This window comes from Athene noctua, chromosome 1, assembly GCF_965140245.1.
Source record: "Athene noctua chromosome 1, bAthNoc1.hap1.1, whole genome shotgun sequence".
NCBI classification, from domain to species: domain Eukaryota; kingdom Metazoa; phylum Chordata; class Aves; order Strigiformes; family Strigidae; genus Athene; species Athene noctua.
Window position 1 is genome coordinate 251537028 of NC_134037.1, and position 12956 is coordinate 251549983.

Below are 12956 nucleotides of genomic sequence, written 5' to 3' on the forward strand. Positions count from 1 at the left end.
TACATGCAAAATGTTGTGTTTGTTGGGTATTTTACAAGCTTAGAATCTTTGGGGAAGTAACAAATCATCTTTGCAGCTTGTTGTGGTAAATCTCTGCTGTCTCATAAACTGAATCAAGTACCAAAATTGAGAGGTGTATACAATTAACGTGGTTGGAAAGATATTTTTTTTAGCTATATCAAAATAAGATTGATTAGGCCTAGAGACTCTACACTCAGTGAAATTCAGAAACTCAGTTCTATAATTAAAAGATTCACTTGAGAAGTACTAAATTAGAAACTGTGATGATACTACTTGTGTAGTGGTCATGTAAGGACATAAGATTAGAATGAACTTTTGGAGATCATAAAATCCTGTCCCTTCTTACTATACATAACCCATATAATATGCTACACTGGTCACAGACTCAGAAGATCTGTCACTACCTTTATTCTACTGTTAAGAAAGCAGAATTAATCTGTAAGTCCTGTTACAGACTCTGTGACAGGGCAAAATATCCAGCAAAAGGAAAAATACGTATCACATAACCTCCTTCTCCATAAATCCTGATAGAAGTGACATGAAGGAAAAGACATGTTAGAAATGATGAGGAAGAGTATTCATAAAATAATTACTCTCATAGTATTTTGGTTGTTGAAAGGGCATTTTCATCCAATATATATTAGACTCCAAGGATTGCCTAAAGTAGTATTGAAATAAGACTCAGAGATCTAATTAGTGACTTTGCAAGTAATTGTCTCTTCTTAAACACTGACTCACGTGCATAATAGTGTTCTCATTTTCCCCACTGAGAATGTTCCAGTTCTCCATTTTTAATGATAATATAAATGCTTATGGCCCTTTTGGAACTGTTTCAGCTGTGTTTTACCTATGAATTAAACAGAGATTGTGGGGACAGTTCTTTCTTACAATTTTTCTAGTCTCAGGAAAACCTTTTGCAGCTAGTGATGTCACTTTCATGGAGAAGAAAAGAATACATTTATTTTACTGGTTTCTGAAGCATGTGGGGAAAAGAATCACTGGAATTAAAACCAAAACATATTCTTGATGATTAATAAATAATGCAAGCTACAAGGAATCTGCAGCTGCTCTTAAACTGGGTGATTCTTTGCAGTAATTCCTTATGTTCTCTTTTACATACAAAATTAAGATAAAAACCTGAAATTAAGTAAGCATATAGTAAAGATGATGTATTGAACTCTGGTTTTGTTTGCATTCATATTATCCCCCATTCACAGCTCTTTCAAGGTGTCATAGTTTAACCCCAGGGGGCAACTAAGCCCCACACAGCCTCTTGCTCACTCCCTGCTGGTGGGATGGGGGAGTGAATCAGAAGAGTAAAAGTGAAAAAACTTGTGGGTTCAGATAAAGACAGTTTAATAGGTAAAGCAAAAGCCACATGCATAAGCAAAGCAAACAAGGAATTCATTCACCACTTCCATCACCAGGCAGGTGTTCAGCCATCTCCAGGAAAGCAGGGCTCTGTCACACATAACAGTTACTTGGGAAGACAAACACTATCACTAAACATCCTTCCCTTCCTTCTTCCTCAAGTTGAGCATGACATCGTATGGTATGGGATATCCCTCTGGTCAGTTGGGGTCAGCTGTCCCAGCTGTGTTCCCCTCTGTGTAAGCACTGGTCAATCGTAACAAAAACATTCTTGTATTATCAACACTGTTTTCAGCACAAATCCAGAACATAGCCTCATACTAGCTACTGTGAAGAAAATTAGCTCTATACCAGCCAAAACCAGCACACAAGGTTTAATCTCCTTATTGCACTTTCAGTCATCTATGATTCTTGCCCTTAATTAATTTACTGTTTATTTTTCATCTTATTTCTTCCCATGAGTATTTCCAAGATGTTTTGTCAATTAAAACAGAATAAAACAGGAAGACCTGCCTAACATGTAGATTTATATAAATGCCCTATGCCATGTATTTAAAAATCAAGCAAGCCTTTGTCCTATATTTAAAGTACAATTGCATTTACTGTACTGTTTACCTCATTAAAGGAATCACACTATTGTTATACAGAATTCTTGATTTTATACCATCTTCTGATTTATCTTCCTCCTGGTTTGCATTCTACTGTGTAATATTAAATAATTACTAGTTAAATGCATTTAACTAGTTAAATAAATGCTAGTTGAAAGGTGTCTTCAAGAAACAATGGTATTCAGTTATATGTTATGTTTTTGATTGGTCTCTAATCAAACACAGTTCAATACAGGTAACATGATAAGAAATACTCTATACAATTACTCAGTTTGTGTTTGGGTTTTTTTTTTCTGATTTTTTTGTTTGTTTGGGGTTTTTTTATATTAATTGCATAATTTTTATTAATTTTGGAGACTTCAGGTGATGGTAATGGGAGGTGAGGAGGCAGTGAGGAGACTCCTGAGGACTGAAAGTAAGCAAATGTCACTGCGGTATTCAGGAAGAGCAAGAAAGGTGTTCTAGGGAGCTACAGTCTGGTCACAGGAATGGGGCTGGGAGAAGCCAACATGGATTTTTGAAGGGGAAATCATAACCCAACAACCTGGAAGGCTTCTAGAGTGAGGTGACTTGCTCAGTGGAGAGCAGTAGATATTGTTTATGTTGACTTTCGTAAGATTTTCACACTGTCTCACATCATATCCACATGGAAAAAATAGTGAAGAATTGACTAGATAAGAGAAGAGTGAGGTGGATTGAAAGCTGGCTGAACTGTTAACTCAAAGGGTTGTGATCAGAGACACAAAGTCTAGCTGGAGGCCAGTTACTAGTGGTTTGTTCGTATGGTGGATACTGTGGCCAGGACTGTTCATCATCTTCATTGATCACCCTCAGCACATATGCAGGTGATAAAACTGGGAGGGGTGGCTGAAGTACCAGAAGGTTATGTTGCTAGTCACAGGGACTGTGACAGGTTGGAGAAATGGGCAGACAACAACCTCATGAAGTTCAGCAAAGGGAAATGCCAAGTGCTTCTCCTGCAAAGGAATAACCCCAGGCACCAGGACAGACTGGTGCAATCAGCTGTAAAGTAGCTTAGCAAGGAAGGACCCAGGGGTTCTGGTGTACACGAGGGTGACCATGAGCCAGCAATGTGCTCCTGAAGCGAAAAATGTCACCAGACTTCTGGGCTGCATTAGGTAGAGTGTTACCAGCAGGTCAAGGGAGGTGATCCTTCCCCTCTGCTCAGCCCTGGTGAGACACATCTGGAGTGCTATATGCCATTCTGGGCTACCCAGTACACAAGAGACATGGACATACTGGAGAAAGTCCAGTAAAGGGACATGAAGATGATTAAGATCTTGGAGCATCTGTCCTATGAGGAGAGACTGAGAGAGCTGGGACTATTCAGCTGGAGAGGAGAAATCTCAGGGGGATACTTTATGAAGGAGTAAAGAAAATGGAGGCAGATTCTTCTCAGTGGTGCCACATGACAAGAGGTAGAGCTCATTTGCCTGATAAACTTGTTCTTTGAAACCAGTGGCAAGTTCTGAATTGTAACTGTAATGATATATTTAACAAACTACCACAGAGAAAATTTCCTTTAAAATTCCTGATATGGTATAACCAGTGGTCAGAGATTTAAACTCCCAGATTATATCTTCAGCTTTCTCCCTGGTTCTGATTTGGGGAAACCTTCCTCCTTTGTTTTTTTTTCATTTAAAAAAATGAATGAATACTTGCTCTATTCACTAGGGTATTGTCAGGCTTAGTAAGTATGTGTTCATGGCTTTGTTTGAAAGCACTATGTAAAATCTGATCCCTTTGTATAAACTATTATTTTATAAGAATACACAAATTTGTATCCTGTGGGGACATCCTTTGTAGATATCATTAATATGACCTTTTGTTTTAGAGTCCTAACACAGCAAAAAAAAGCCCCAAACTAAAACATCCTTCCGCTCTCCCCCAAGAAAAAACCTTTACACAGTTAGAAAAAAACCTGCAGGACAGCTTTATTATACAGGACATAGGATTTTTGTTTATATGCTTAAAATATAATGCTAGACTTTTAAGAAACTGCTGGTTTTGTTTTGTATTTTCTGTTACCCAAGCATAAGCATTCACAGAGACATCTGTCCACTTACAAGAGGCCAGTTTGTAAACCTTTGCTTTTACTTCAGTTTGATAAAAAATGTTTTAATAAAAATTGCCTTTTCAATTAAAAGGCTAATTTCTTTCTGAGATGAGAATCTTCAAAAGGGTTGCCTGCAGAGTCAGAGCAGTTTGCCTTTAAACTGAAACATTATAAGTACCATAGAAGGCTTTGGATTCTTGCTGGGCTTTAAATCTTGTAGTATTATCATAATTTATTTAACACTACTTGAAAAGAGCAAGGGTTGTAGAAAGAGATATTAATTGTTTCTTCTTTCTTTTAGGTTCTGTATTTCAACCAGAACTAAGTTTGACAATGAAAAAAAGAAAAAAGAGCCAATAAAAGCTCTCTTATAAATAAGCATAGTATAATAAATAGTAAGTATTTTGGGAAGGTGTGTATGAACACTACCAACTCAGAAATGTAGAGTGTGTGTTAGTGTTAACAGATAGTGGCATGGATTTGTATGCTGTAAGAGAGTTTAAAAAAAATTAACCCTGATTGTCACACTCATTCCTTATTCCATAAATATAAATTTATTTTATAATATAAATATAATAGAAAAGCAATTTATATAAAGGTAATATAAAATTTGTTTCTTATTACCACAGTGGTCATGGCAATAAAAACTATATATGAGAGAAGAGTGTATCAGTTTACCTGAACCATTATACTCATAAACTTCCAAGACAGAGATTTCTGTAAGCTACAGCATTTCCAGTGTATCTCCAAAGGATGGTCAGGGACTATGCAGTTCTGCAATAAGAAAGGCATATGTGAAAGTTTTGGGTGTATAGTTTAGTAGGACTTTCTGTTTAACTCCTCTTTAAGAGCTGTCCCAGAACCATAGACTTCTGATGACTGTTTAACACAGTGCACCTAATAATTAAAAAAAAAAAAAAAGTTAATTACTTTTCCCTTTCTTAGTTATCTTTTGCTTTCAAATTCCAAGCCTTATCTCTTTATGATATATGAAAACTCATATCCAGTATATTTTAAATAAATCTTTGATCTTACGCTCTTTCCTATAATTGATCTACCCATGTGTCTGTGTAATTTAGATAAATAATAACAGTGGGTATTTGTTTTTTTCACCCTTAGAGAACCTAGACAGTGTGTTCTCTTATTATGACCCACCACATATTGTTATTTTGTTTCCTTCCTCAACAGTTTCCCCTGGATTATTGCCCTGGATTCTACAAGCCCTTTTCTTCTATTCTTGCCATGGCTGATGAACATGTGAAAATCATGCTGCAATCCTTTCGATCCATTTATACTATAGATGTCTCTCCTTGATGTTTCATAACTGTGCAGGCAGTAATTTAATAAAATCTGGAAGGTTTTGGGGTGATTAATTTTTTTTTTAAAAAAAAGGTATTGGTAGTAAGTACATCAGCTCAAGAGTAATTCATGAATTTTCAATAAATAATATTAATTTAGTGATGATCTTCCAGCTTACTTCTGATTGCATGCCACACTATTGCACACTCACACTGTTGCAAATTTGGAAATCTCTACTTAAATTGATGATGCTCTTGCAGTAAAGCTGTTGATAGAGAAAAAAAACAGTGCAGTATTTGATACTGAGGTCTGTGTAGTAGAAAAAGCATCCAACATCTTCAGTTTTTCTACAACCAATATCACTTTGCAAGTGATGCTGTTTATAGGCTAACATACTTTCTTAATCAAGACCAAACTGTAGAAATTACATTGATAACTGACTTTCAAATCCGCTGCAATACTGCAAATGTCAGACAGAAATTGCCATTTAGTTCAGGTGAGGATAGTTTTCTCAGTGTATTTGGTAAGTGTACCTCCAGGTCAGGAGAGCAGACAAGTGATCAGTGAACTATGCGGCTACTATTCATCCACTTCTGTAGTTATAATCTCACTCCTGGTTTCCTCCTCTCAATTCTTGTTTTCATTTTTGCTAAGACATACTTTTTTGAATCCTACTTTGTTCTGTACTTTGTTCTGGTTGTTGTATTCCATAAAACTAATCTTGTTAATAATTTATGCATAAATTAATTATATGCTATTTTTCTCTAATTCCTCTACTGTTTTTATTTTGTCCTCTAGGAAAAATAAATAAATAGACAGATCACTAAACTTTTTGAGAAGATAAAATAAATAAATATATAACTAAGAAGAATATTTGTGCTCTTTAAAAAAAAAAAAAAAATTCGTAACACCAACCCTAATTTTCCTACGGTCCTCAGACACTGAATAAAGCCTAGAAAGATGTCATATGAAACATTAGCACTGACTTGCAAACCATACATTAATGACATTCTCATTACCCTGAAGAGGGTGTTGGATTGGGTAAGCTAAAGCAATACTGAAATTTGTAACTTTAAAGAAAGCATTTATATAACAGTATAAATAAAAGCATACTGACAAGCCATAGAAAATTAAAATATAGATCCTTTAGCCTCAACACACATTTAACTTCTTGAGAGGTACTCCTAATCTCTGTTAGTAATGAAGTAGAACAGAGCCTTCTATTCATAGGTACAGAACAACTGTCCCTTTTTTGAGGATGGGGAAAGAACGGCACAGAGAGAAAAAAAAGACAATAATTTTTCATCCAGGAGGTTGAGTAGTTTAAGAAAGCTCAGAATTTGTAGTGCTCAGCTCAGACTGAAAACTGCTAGAAATAGATTACTCTGGCCATATTCAGGCACTGCAGTATTTTGAACATTAACAGCTGGGCAAGAGCTGTCTTCTTTCGCTATTATGTTGAATACATCATCACCCAGAAGCATGCACATTTCAACAAAGTTAATTATCTTTCAGTGACTAAAGTAACATGAGCATTACTTGTTTATCCATTTACATGAGGCACCCAAACTGGGTCCAACCTGAAAAAAAGGCAGTTTTGAATTCTTTTGATTCCGGTTCATGTTTTCAGACAGTAAAACCTGTATATAGGAAGTGCTGCTTGCTTTTTTTTTTTTTTTTTTTTTTTTTAAGTGAAAGGGTCTCAATCTTGTTCATATAAATCACCTTGTAAATATTAATCTCAAACTTCTATGTCAAAATGGAATCCAAAATTCAGAGCCAAGCAAGTTCTATGAAGCATCATTGCTCTCACAGAATGATTAATTCACCACAGTGTGTATGATTTAGTCAGAGGATAAACTATTTCTCTTCTATAGCGACTTTCGATTCCTGGCAGCATGTTCTTACATCTTGACCCATCATACATTAACATGCTATTTTCTTCTCAACTGCTTCACATCTGCCTTCTCTGTATTCATAGTTTTAATCCCAGCAGTTCCTTTCTAGTGCTTCTGCGATTGCCAAAGTGCACATGTAAATCCTACTGTAAAACTCCATGTTCCAGTGGGTGATGACTGCCCTCCGTGGAAGGATGGCAGTTATTCACAAACTAAATGACTGACTTTTTTTCAGTGTGAAGAAGAAAGCTATAGTCTTTAAAGGCTGGAAAAAACAAAACCAATTTATTACTCTAGAAAGAATAATTTGCGAATGTTGCCAGCCTAGTGATGTTCTGCTGCCTTATGTGCTCTTCATGCTCTTGGCATTGCATTTAAATAAGTTGAATACGACCATTAACGGATCACCTATTTCAGACAGGTGAGTCTACAAATGTATTACAAAGAAAAATAGGTGAAAAGAAAGCATAGGTGAAGCAAGAAAAGAAAAAGAAAAATGCAAGTGTGTAAGTCTTTTATTTACCATTACGTTGAATTTACCTGCTTCTGGCTCCGAGAAGACTCTCTAGTCCCTTCAGATACTTTTCTGTGCAAAAAAAGTGGAAGACCCAAGTCTTGGAAAAATATAGAGGCAGTGCCTGGAGTGGTAAGCTGAAGTGGTTATCCTTCTGCTGCTGGGGCATTTGGTAAATTCTAGGCATTGGAACAGGATGTTCTGTACGAAACAGCAATCTGGATGGAGAAATGTGAAGAGGGGAGTAAGTTTATGTACCATTAAGAAACCTTATACTCTGGACTTCAGCCCATCAAATCACAGCAGGAAAATTGCCTGTCAGACCTGGCAAGTCTTGCTTATCTGTGCCTGCACTGACCTTATGGGTATTCAAGCCCTAGTGCAAGGATATAAGGAGGAAAACTGGCCTCCTTAATGTCACACAGAACAAAGATCTCCTAGAAAAGGGGCTCTGATTCAATATTCAGCTCCTGTCAGTGCAAGAGGCTTGGCTGGCCCGTGTGGTGGTTCACTTTTGTGTGATTATAGCAGTAGTCAGAGCTGCTGAGTTGTCAGGACCATTGTACAACAGTTGTTTTGATGCAGCATTGCTGTTAGTAGTGAAGGAAGAGTGTGCAGACCTTTGCAAAAGAAGGCCTTCTAATTATTGCTGAAATGGCTAAGGGTGGTGCATGCAAAGATGCATATTAAATGATGAAACCTCTGGAATTTCTGACACATTAATTAATTAACATGGAATCATATTCTTTCCCAAATTTGAAGTAATAAGCAGTGCTCCAGAACTTCTGCACGAGCTGACATGTCCATACAAGCTTTGTTTCCTTGACCCTGGTGCCTCCAACATGAACGGGAAGCTGGCACATGTGTAAGAAGGGGTTTCACTCCTTCCCTGGAAACTGGCCACCTCTCGTTGTCACAAATATGTACTAATCATTTTGACACTGGAAAATCAACTGTCTGCCTGGCAGTGCTGGAGGACTGTCATGCTCTGCTGGGGGTTGTTGGCCTGTCATTTGAGGGCATGAAGAATGTGCCAGGAATAATATTTTTGTCATGGAGAAGGGAGGGCCAGTGACTCTCTGTGGGCTGGGGTCTCCCTGGGAGCATTGGGGGCTCCCTGTCATGGCAGGGCCTGGCAGCCAGGATCTGTCCCACCACCGCAGCCAGGGGCACCAGGGGCAGACACAGCCCTGGGCATCGGGCACGCCTCTGGGGATGGGGCTGGGCTGAGGCTGGACCTGAACATTGGCCTGTGGGTGGGCCTAGCTCGGTGGGGCTCATGGCCGGGCAGAGCAGGGCTGTGGGGAGCCAGAGACCATCTCACAGTGTGGCTGGGGCAGGGACTGGGCTGAAGTGGGGTCCTGGGCCATAGGCAAATAGTAGGAGGCGCAGGGGAAGACGGGCTGTTGGTGCCCTCGGGGTCCTGAAAATTTTGCCTTGCAAAGACTGAGATTTCCAAGCTGGGCTAGAGCCTTGGTGTTAACCATTGGCTATCTGCATCATCCTGCTCCTGAATAAATAGTTTATTTATCAATCTTTCTTGGTTTGAAGGGGCAATAGACACATTTTTTTGATGATACTGTGCAAAACACTGATGATACACATCATCACAAAGCTCTGAGAATATCTAGCATGCATATGTTCCACTTGGTCCCTGTTCCTTTCCAAGGTTGTACTCTAATCATTGGTTTTCCACCTTATATGGAGGAATCATTCCTCTTTTTGTCTGATACAGCTTATAACTACATGGATGACCCTAGTGAGAACTCTTTTATCCTCTCCCCAGCTGCAGAGTGATGGTGGAGTGCTTATTTGGACAGCTGAAGGAAGGATGGAGTTGCATCCAAAATAACTTTAATTATAATAAGACAAGATAAATATTTGAATGTGAGAAAATGTTAGCTTTTTATATCCAATTTATATCTCATTCAAAACATCTTGTGTTTCAAGAGCTTTCCCCAAGCCCACATCAGGGCACAAGTCAGCCTGAACTTCTGAGGACTTTTTCTGGAGACAGTGCATCTGGGAATCTTAAAGTTATTTGGTGAAGTTGACATTCATAAGCAGGATTTACGAAAGTAAAATAAAGACTTAATAGACAAAAACTGAATTAAAACTGATATTCCATGTACTAGAAACTGTATTTTTGGTCAGTTCTATATGTAAATAGAATATACGTGTCTGTGATCTTTAGTGCTCTGTAAAGGTGAAGCATGTGATCCACCGGAGTGAGTCTTACATATTCATGGACTTTACCAATTTATACAGCTGAAAAATGTTCCTCAAAATCACATGACTCTATGGTCAAGGGAGGCCTGAAAAGTAGGTAGTGCTTGAATGCATTATACATGCAGTAGATTCAATGAGTGACCTATTGCTAGTGCAGACACAGTTTATTGGATTGTGAAATACCAAGGAATATCTTTCAGTGATAGCTTATAAAGTGGCAAAGTAGCTTTCCACATGCTTTTTTAATATACCTGGGGTGAAGGGACTGCTAATCCATGTGGAGTATATTGTGCCTGATTACTTTTATGGAGTGTGTTGTGTAAGGGTTGATTTATTTGCTGAATAAAATATCAACTTACATGTAACTCTGTGTGCTTTCTACTTTGGGGACATGCAGTGCCATTTAATTGACTTGTGAAGATAGCTTGCTGGTTTTTGATACTTTAATAAAACCTTCTGGTATAGCTGTCTTCACATTTCCTTACAATTAAGTGGATGGCAATATGGTCAACAACAAGTGCTTAAGAAGCACAGAACTTTATTAAACTTACATTTATAATGCGATGAAAAAATTAGGAACAATGAAGTCAGACTATTCAATGCTACAATGAAGTAAATAAGCTTTAAACTAAATTTTGAAGTTTAACTTGCAACGTGAAGTAAGTAAAAAAAAAAGAAAAAAACGGATAACTTAATTAAGTTGTGATACTCATGACCGTCAGCATCCCTTGTGTTTTGCTTTGCCTTTTCACCTTAAGCAGTTCTGTCATTAATGCTGCACTCTGGCTTGTCTTCCAAAGCTTGTTTTGTTAATTCTATAGAAGTTCTGTAGCTATCACTTCTATAAGTAAAACATATATTTATTTTATTTTTTTTTCTCCCTTTCAGGACCTCATGTCACTAACTCTAGGCTGGTACAGGAGCATAAGTAGAAATACACCCAATTAGTCTGGAAATGGCCCTGTTAGAGTGTCTCAGTATGTTTGATTTTATTGGCCACATTGGTGGAAGGTAAATGCTAAATTTCTAGATTATCATCCAATGAGTCAGTTTTAACGTTACACAATATTTAAATATATTTTGTCTCAAAAACAAATCGAGTATTTACCAAGAAGCACTGTTTCAGCAGTGGGACTAAGTTACAAAAGAAAGAAAAGAATGAACTGCCTTATTAAGTCCAAAACAATATCCATTTGCATTTTGTTTGCAGGTATTTCAGTCCTAACTTAAAAAGAAGTATCTCTTAATATTATTTTTATTTTTTAGTGGGTGCTTTCTTCTCTTTCTTTCTCCTTCTTCTGGTAATGCATAAGAAATTGAGTAAATGCTGTGATCCTTGCTATACCAGGACACCCCTCCCTTATCTTTTACTAGGTGTTGTTTCTTTGCAATGGGACATTGCATAGTCCTCCAGGGGTGTACCACGGTACTTCTAAGGCTTATATCACTTCTTCTTATCCCTTTTTTCAAGTTCTTTGATTAATTTAGTTCTAATATAAATATTAATTAGCACCTTCCTGGCTCCTGGTTTCTTCTCCTTATCATAGACTTCTGAAGACATAAGAACATAAGAATGGCTGCAACAGGTCAGATTACAGGTCCACTTAACCCAATAGATGCTTTTCATAACTGGCCAAAAACATGTAATGCACGTCCTAGAGAAAAGCATGAAGAGGATAAGCAACCAACAGTGCTTCCTCCTCTTCTTTCCTTTGCCACCAAGCACTAGGTGATATGCTACATACAGACTGTCTGAACCAGTAATGACATCTTTATTCCTAATTGTCTTTGATGAATGTTGCTTCCAGGAAGCTCATAAAAACTTCTGAATTTTATTCAGAGATCAGGAAATGCATAACCTTCATATTTGATGCCTCTCATTTTTTTTTCTCATGGAACATTATGTACAGGCTAACTACTTCAGAAACATAATATGATGTAATATGACAGCTAATTGAATTAGGAATGAGATGTTTAGATTTAGCAAAAATCCCTTCTCCCTCTCTCACTGCATTTCATATTTTTAGTTTATGAAGATACTGTGTACCTGCATAGACCCGTTTTCCTCATACTGCAGTAGACATCTAACTGCATTAGGAGCAGAGTCATCAGTCCCCGTGAGCTTTGTCAGAGGAGCACTGAAACAATGACAATGAACAGAGGTATATCTCTGAGGCATACTCAATCCACTCAAAGTTTGACTTGTCCTCTGTATTTTCTTCTGAAGCTATATGGAACCAGAATGGCTGTGTGACTCAGTAAGGTCACTAAATTTACTTATTTTCCAAGACTTATCAGAAAAAAGTTTGAATGTTTCCTCCTTGCCATCTATTTTATAAATGTAGTTCTAGTTGTTTCATGCTGAAGCAGTTTCCTTGTTTAAGAAATCATGAAATTAGTCTTTAATTGATCTTTAATTTACAGCCCTGTGCCACTTGATACATGATTACAGAGTTTGGAAAAGAAATAGCCTTACCATTCTTAAACTCCCTTCAACCATGAAAGTTAGGCAGAGATGTATGAACAAGCACATGAAAATAACTTCCAGTTAGAATCTGAAAAAAAAAAAAAAAAATCATCTCAATTATGTAGTCTTGATTCCAAAATAATCGTTATTTTCAGGCCATGAAAAAGGTATTTTAGAGAACATCTATTTCTCTGTGGGTTCCCCTTTGTGCTTCTGTATGTGGTTTTGGAGAGTTTTAAGAACAAAAGACTGGGAATAAAAATGGAAAATCAGCAAAACTTCAGCTGATTTTATGAATGCTTAAATCTGCATGAAGGATAGTGTACATAGTCTTCAGTTGAAGATGGAGTGAGATCCTCTAGCTCCAGAAAGTGAGAAGACAGAGAAGGATTTTCTAGAAACCATTTTCCCACTGTGACTGAGAATCTCAAGATTAAAAAAAAAACAAACCATAGTTTCCCAAAATTGGAAT

At 37.3% G+C, this 12956-nt stretch overlaps 1 long non-coding RNA gene across 1 annotated transcript in view; it reads left to right on the top strand.

Moving 5' to 3' along the window:
* LOC141973640 (uncharacterized) overlaps positions 1 to 4472 on the top strand; it is a 42247-nt gene extending 37775 nt beyond the window's left edge. Inside the window, exon 3 of the long non-coding RNA XR_012635581.1 lies at positions 4379 to 4472. This is a non-coding gene — a long non-coding RNA (uncharacterized LOC141973640). The remainder of the gene's footprint in view (positions 1 to 4378) is intronic.
* The last annotated feature ends 8484 nt before the right edge of the window (positions 4473 to 12956 follow it).